Below are 7,825 nucleotides of genomic sequence, written 5' to 3'. Positions count from 1 at the left end.
CAGAACACGCTATACAATTTCGCGTCATCTGATAAGGCAAGAAATGGTGCTCTCATCATATCATTCTTGATTTAAGTGAATTCCTTTTCAGGAGTGAATTACCACTCCTATAGTACGTCCTTCTTCAGCAAAATGTGATAGTGGACGTAACATTGTCGCGTAATGACGCAAAACGTGATGCAGATAACTGGGGATTCAATTTTTATAATCCTTTTGATTCCGTAAAGTTGGCCACTCCATGATTGCGTTGACCTTCTCAGGGTGTACACAAATACCGTACTAACCAACATAACAATCGAGGACCGGTACTTCGTTAGTGCCAAAAATACTCTTTGCAAGATTGACTTGCAACAAATATTCACGCATACATTCTAGCACCACACAAGTGTTTTCTAAGTGAAGTTCGTGGCAGACCTCACATCTTCGTTCAGAGAATGAACGAGCTATATTGTTGCTGGGGCATTGGATAGTCCTTATGGCATCACAAGTCACTCCCAAAACATACCGGACGGTATACTAACAGTCGTAAAAGGGACGTCTTCCCCCCACATCAAAACTTGGTAATAGCCATCAACAGAATTAAGTATACTAAACTTTGTGCAGCCGGATGCGGTGGATAATGATACTATACGCAGGAATGGCGTTTAAGCAGGGCTTGTCTGCGCAATTTGCTTACTGTAGGAAAAACAAATTTGCCATTTGCAATTTGGTTTGAGCACACAATTCGTCGGCGAGCTGTGAGGGGACGTTCTCTCCCTCACCAAACCAACACTTTTCGTTTTTAGCAAAGGCATAATCGATATACTCACTTTGCTCACGCGACCGAAATCACTGTCGAAGCACTACATGCTTTAAAGCGGGTACACGATGAAATTCATGTCAAAATTCACGTTCGAGTGAAAGGCCAGCGGACGGCTTCGCATTAAGAACGTCATCCTTGTATACCATAACAACTGAATAAAATAAATCAGATGGATGCTCCAAAACAGTAGATCCTCTGTGTGATTCCACACCCTGTCGAGATTTTTCGAGAACCGAATCATCCATAACTGATGATGAGCGTGATTCCGTTGAATCGACCTTCGACTACTTCTTCAAGACCTTCGCAATACCATCATACTAGAGGTCTTGTAGGAAGTTATTGTTAGTGACTTCTCAAGTCGCACCAGCTCTTTCATCGCGGTAATGAGCCCAAAATAATATTTGCTTCTCCACAACTATTAGTTGCATTCACAATACGTGGACCAGCATTTTCGCATGCTACATTTCCATTTTGGGAGCAGTACGCGGACCTCATTCGCTCGCGGACTCGACCACATCCAGCGCCGGAGCATCAACATCGCGATCAGTAAATTTTATTAAATTCCATCACATGTCTGCGCCAAGCCACGCAACGGGTGGGGGCATCACCTTTTGGGTCACTTATACTGACTGACCCACAACCCGACTCAACCGCTGTATTAGTCGGAGTTTTGACCTATCCAGCCACAGTCGATTCCTTCAACTCTCTTTTACACACATGTCGACCGCATTCTTCTGTGTCTTGATGGGGTTAACAACCAGCATCGATACCTCGTATTCTTTTAGTTTTGTAAATCACCAGGCCCACCAACGATTTTATCGTTTTCAAGTGGCGCTACATAGATCCGTTTCGAGACGTTTTATGCCATGTAAATGCTTACTCTATTGTCCTACCAGGCTGGTTAAGGACACATCCAACGTTCTACGAAGGGCATCTCATACCTTAAGGATATAGAAAGGGTATCTCATAGTGTTCCAACCATGCCATTCCTAGAATGAGGTCATACATTGCATCCAAGGTTATGACTAGACGGCGTTCCACGCTATCAAAGTCAAGGGACTTGACTCCGAGGTCCACAGGGACCTTCGGGACCATAACATGTGTCCCCGTCGATAGGCGAACAGTGACGATGTCACCCAACCGCATTTTCAGCGCCTCAACATACAGCTGACTTCCGTCCATCGTAGAGCGTCGACGTAATTGCCCGACGTCCCGGAAATGATAAGGATAATCCATGGCTACTCGAAGCCCTTTACGGTCGCCTCCACGATCAGCAAGCCCGGCTTGCATAGCTCTTCGGGGCTGGGCCCTGTTGACCTATGCCTTCCTGAGGCTCAACAGAACTCAGTTCTTCCCCAGTAGGTCGCCCCGCGCCTAGTGGTGGTGTCGTTTCTTAACGACAAAGCACCAGACTGGTAGGCGTTTTGGCGAAGGTTCGAAGAACCTCGACGCGCCTTGCGCAGGGGAAACCCATCCGGAGGTGAGGGTAGTCTCCACAGACAAAATACCTTCGAATGTGTGTATGCTACCCGGCAGCTCGGAGCTTTGCTCCAGACGCACACCGATTGCCTCTGGGCCTTGCGCTACAAGGTGTTGCACGCCCTCAGGGCCAAGCAATGACATCAGCTTGTTAAGCCCGTCCTGCATGCTCGGGGCAAAGAGAAATGTTCCTCCATCCTCGTAGAGGATCAGTCTGAACGACTCAGGTGTAGATTGACTATAAGTGCTACTAAGTGCAACGGGGCTGATCGAATCGTTATGCGAATGCATAAAGAAATCCGTAGCACTTGGTAGCACTAGGCGACATCCGAGATTGATGAAAGTGTATTTTATGTGATGATAAAACATGAGGTTGCACTAATCTGTCCCGGAGACATCAAGGATTGGTCAATAATCACCGACCTTAGGTTTATCCAGGAATCGTATCACAATCAGTGGGCAAAGGCCCGGATGCACTGAACTAACACTTGAAAACACTCACCAGCTACGAGAATGCTTTTGAAACCACGTTCTGAAGTCTAAAACTGACTCGAACAAAAGCACCAATGATTACTTCTGAGCTCTTAGTGCGAGACAGTATCTGTAAAGCGACAAAGACAGAAGGTTCAGCTACTAATTAAGCAACAGCGCGTCATTCTTACAATTTCCGCGACTGAAGCTTGCGCACCAAAATGCAAACAGAAAATAGATTTTTTCTAAAATAGCATGCCATATTTTATCGTTGAATTAATCAATCAACAGAGTCTTTGATCCCGTTAACCAGGCTTCTCGCTAGATGTCAAACCATTTATTTATTCGTCAAAATGAATGCGTAATTAGCAGAGGTGTGAGTTCTTGTAACCAGGAATGAACTAATTCTATACCAGAATAGGTAAATTAACTGAATTTCTGGTGGGCTGTCAACCGGGTGCCATTCACGCAAAGAAGTTCCACGTACATCTGCGTGATGAGTGTAATTTTGAAGCATATTTATAATTGGAAAGGTTCAGGTAGGTGGGGAAGGTAAAAGCTCAATGAAGGATTCATAGGCGATATATTTACATCTAGAAAAATGGGTGATTCTTTGATTGATGAGCAACATCTTGACATGAGTGTGTGTTGTCTATGCAAAATCAGCGAGTACATTTATCTTATTATAAATGATAAAAAATTTTGCAAAAATCAGCGAGTACATTTATCATTTTATAAAGTTCAATTTTATAATGGGCCTTGCGGGATCCGCTTGTATATCCTTCATTGGCGTTTGCCTCGCGGGTGATAGCTATATATTGAATTATATTTAGCGTGTACAATTCGCCACTAAGACATCATCTGAGAATAAGTCAACGCACAACGGTTTAAGGTAATGACGACTGACTTACACCTTTTGTAACTACCCTATACCAATAAATAGGGCTGTTCATCAAGCACGATAATATATACTGCTCCAAATGGGGTTGCTTTGCCTATAGCGCTAACTTAGCGATTTCATAAGATTATGACGAGGATAGACCATTTATGCACCAGGCTTTCTTCATCTCCTCTATATATTGGCATCTGTGTCTACCAAGCCGCGCCCAAGAAGACCGCAAATTTGTGTGGTTAGAGCGGGGAGTACGCGTTTCTATGCTTGGCTCTCTACCAGATGTAATATCTGGTGGGAAGCTTACAATTATACCTATCCTTCAGCACACTGGAGCTCACAACACACTCTTCAAAAATCCTAGCCCACTTGACATTCAAGGGCTGATCAAGACATCTTGCTATACCAAATGACCTCAGTGTCACTTTTGCTTCTAGCTTCTTTTCAACAGTTTGCAGAGTTCGTCGAGCGATCGCGACTTTTGCCTTGAAGCTCTTGCAGCTTTATGGCCGCGCAAAAAGCAGTTTTGGGTTTCTAGCAGAGAGGTTACAGACTTACCAAAGCTCCAGAAGGAGAGTAGTGAATGACATCTATTGTCTTGACTTTCAGTTAAAGTTTACTATGTCTCAGGTACATCATACTTTTCTTGAGATCAAATCTCATATCTAGATGCAGGACCAACAAACATTCAAGCTCAATAGCTAGGTAATACCTTCAAAAATTTGTACAGTATTACTGTCACAAGACGCGAAATTACAGCTTTCACAACCTTTCCAATTTCCACGCGCAGAGTTTATTTTTTCCGACCGTCGCAGCAGGACGAAATTCAACCTGGTAGAGTTTTAACGCTTCAGAAAGCTTTAAATGTTCTAATCTATGAGAACATTCTTTTTTAGATAATTAAGCAACATTTAGGGCTGGATTTATCAACAGCATCCGCCACGAAATGCAAAAGAACGTAATTCTTTCCGATACTCCTCCCTGCGCCGACTACAATCAGTCATTTCTTACTGGGAAGAACTTGCGATTTACCATGTGACCCATTTAACTTCATTTTTGTCAAAAAGGCATTTATGTCATCACCGTGACGTTCCGAAGAAGTACAAAACAGTAAAATTTTATTGCCACTGAAAGCCTCCCGCAGTATGGGCAACACAAGTTTGGCGTAAGCGTTTGAGACAAAGGCCTCTTAGTACCTTTTCTCGATAAAATTATCGTCAGAGCTCACCCTATCTGATATTTGATTCTTCAACAGTATAAATAGTTAGTTTTGTACCAAACCGTCTGTTGCGTTCACAGTGAATATGTAAGGATCTTGGCGAATTGCTTCTCCTATTTGTTTGCTTGTGATTCCTTGATCTTCAACCTCCGGTTTCAACACGCTGAATGCACGCTTCTTATCTTTCAAAGAATTAGTAAGGTACCATCTGCGCACACTCGATTTTTTAAACAAGTCAGCAAAAATTTTCTAGTTTTTTTATTCTTGAAACTTGCTATTTACCTTGTAGAATTTCAGCAAATGAAGAATACTTCTCTTCGTGTACATGATTGAAGAGAGATAGTAGTGACTGTTCAAGCCCTTCAGCAAAACCTTTTAGGCCCTCAGTATCTTTGCTATGGCGATGTAGTCCATCAGCGCAGCTCTAATTTTACCACCAATTGCTCATTCGGCGTCGACAGCTTTTAGTAGTCGAAATGGAAGCCAAACGGTTTTCCATGTCTAGTTTTGCCAATGTCGACAGCATAATACTAGCCCCCCCCGTCTTCTTCAGATTGTAACCGAATCGCCATGTCCTTCGACCACAGTTCGAACTTATCACTGTTGAAGATATCTGTCTCTACTTTGCCAAGTCCGGGTGCCTTCAGAAATTAGACGATGTTTCCTCTTGGATGTGGAGTGTGGGTGTCACTGAATTAACTGGCTTGCTGATCACCTCCTGTTGTGAGAAATTTTTGAGTGTTGGTTTTACATAATCAGCATTTACTCGTTTTTCTGAAGCGATCACCACGAACTTCACATTCTGACCGCTCACCAATGAACTTTGACTTATCGTCTGTTTTCAGCCTATCACTGAGAGCAAGCAGTGACTTTTTAAGACTATCAACAAACTCCTCGGACTCCTTATGACCATTGCATTATCGAGATATTCTATCAGCGCAGCTTATCGTAGAATGCCACAAACATTTTTTTCTTCAAAAACCTTGAACACTCGATTAGTAAATTATTCTGGTGTGTTGCCAATGTCGACACCATTAGTGGAGCGGCTTCTTTTGGATCATGAGGGAAGGCATTCAGAAAGTATTTCAACCACTTTCGGAGCTCATGACTGCTGAAGGGATCTTTCGCTTTGTCAGCGTACACGTTTTGAGAGCTTATTGCCTGCTGGCTCTAAGTTAGAGGGCCCTCCGGCTTCACGGGCAGCTGCCGAGAAACGTGGGGCGCACGACGACGCATAGCGTCATGATCCTTCTGACCACAAGCGTTCACGACGTCTGGGCAGTCTTGCCGAAGTGGCACCTCAAACTTCAACGAGTTTTCGGAGTTTCGATATCCCCGCCACTTCACAAGTTATTACGATCCACAAGGCATTCCACGTGGTAGTGGACGCTGCCATTTTAATTCGGAAGAGTTGGTGACGGGCGATGACTACTTGGTTCATCGCTGTTCGATAACTTGCGATGCTATTCGGGCGTTGGAGAACAAAGTCGAAATGTCACTCGCTCTCATGGGCAATTGGTATTATCCTTTCACCAAATCGAGTGCACTGTACTTCGTACATCTTGCCATATTGTCCTGAAGAATATTTTTTCTAGGAATCAGCGTCTGAGCCGGAATGGTGGCAGCGTCATCTTATTGTAAGATTGAACGATACGCCACTTGTCGTTCGGCTTCCGAACGCAAAGCGTGGGTGACGAATGGGGAGACTTGCTTCCACGTACCATCCCTGCGTCCTGTTTCGCACGGAAAACCGCGTCAATGACGTCACACTTCTCCTTTAGCAGGAGACATTGGCGTGTCATGCAGTATTTGGATTCCGGAACCAAGTCGATCTCATGACGCACACCTCAATCCGGAGGTAGGACCGAAGGCGGTTCTTTTGAGCCGACGTCTTGAAATTTACCAAAGGATGGTACGGATCAAGGGATTCCGTAGGATCGGCGAGCCTCTACGTGCGTTCAGCACTCTCTTGGTGCCCTCCAAGGCGGCTTCATTCAGAAGCAATGACCAGTTTATCTCCTCTTCCGGTTGTACAATGACCACTTTGGCCAAATCGCCTAAGGCACTGCCGAACTCTTAAAGGGACGTCTCGTCCAGCTCAAGAAAAGCATCTTCTGCAGATATAGCCTCGAGGCGGACGTCGCCATCTTTCTCCCCGTCATACCGCTGAATAGGGTGTATAACTATGCGCCATCGTCTACGGTAGACACACCCTGAATCTGGGTCGACGCCCGGCGTCTTGCAGCCAGCATACGGCGTCGCCGTCACCTCTGTACGGAGGTTCTATGTCTCGGTGAGACCAAGGTGAACATGCACCGCGCGTCTTCCGGTTCTTCGTCCAGTGTCAAACTGCCACCCCACGTGTAACATATGTACTATGTTTGTTCTATGTAATGTACACAACATGTTATGCTCGATGTTCGATACGATGGTACATTGAACAGTACCCAGATGCGATCCACCAGATGTTCACCCATCTGGTGGATCGCACCTGGGTACCGTGTTGATCGTAAGCACATGTTGCTGAGTATCACTATAATGCAGCCAATCACAATTCGGTCACCCATTACGTCAGAGCGCCTATCCAATGAAAAGCATCGGACCAGAAACACGACCAAACAATCCACCGATGACGACTACATATTTGATGTCCTTTCAATTCAGTTAACCAAAACATTAAAGCTCACTTCTGAATCCGCCAAGCACTACAATTATGAGCAATTGCCTTTAAGCTCAGAGGAGCCACCCAAGACCCAAACCCAAGACCGCCAACACTCTTAATTCCTGTGGATTGTGAGGGGACTTGTTTCCTTCTTGGTTCTCATGTGAGTGATCCAGACTATAGTACACGAGTAAATCGAGCAGTGCATTCGTGCTGATCAAAGCGAGTTCTATGCTGTAGATCTGGATGACCAAGAAGAAGACCAAGGAAGCACCGACCAAGAAAGACTTCAAGAGAATT

This window comes from Plasmopara halstedii (genome assembly GCF_900000015.1).
Source record: "Plasmopara halstedii genome assembly, contig: Scaffold_525, whole genome shotgun sequence".
Lineage (NCBI taxonomy): Eukaryota > Oomycota > Peronosporomycetes > Peronosporales > Peronosporaceae > Plasmopara > Plasmopara halstedii.
Note: the sequence above shows the minus strand (reverse complement) of the source record.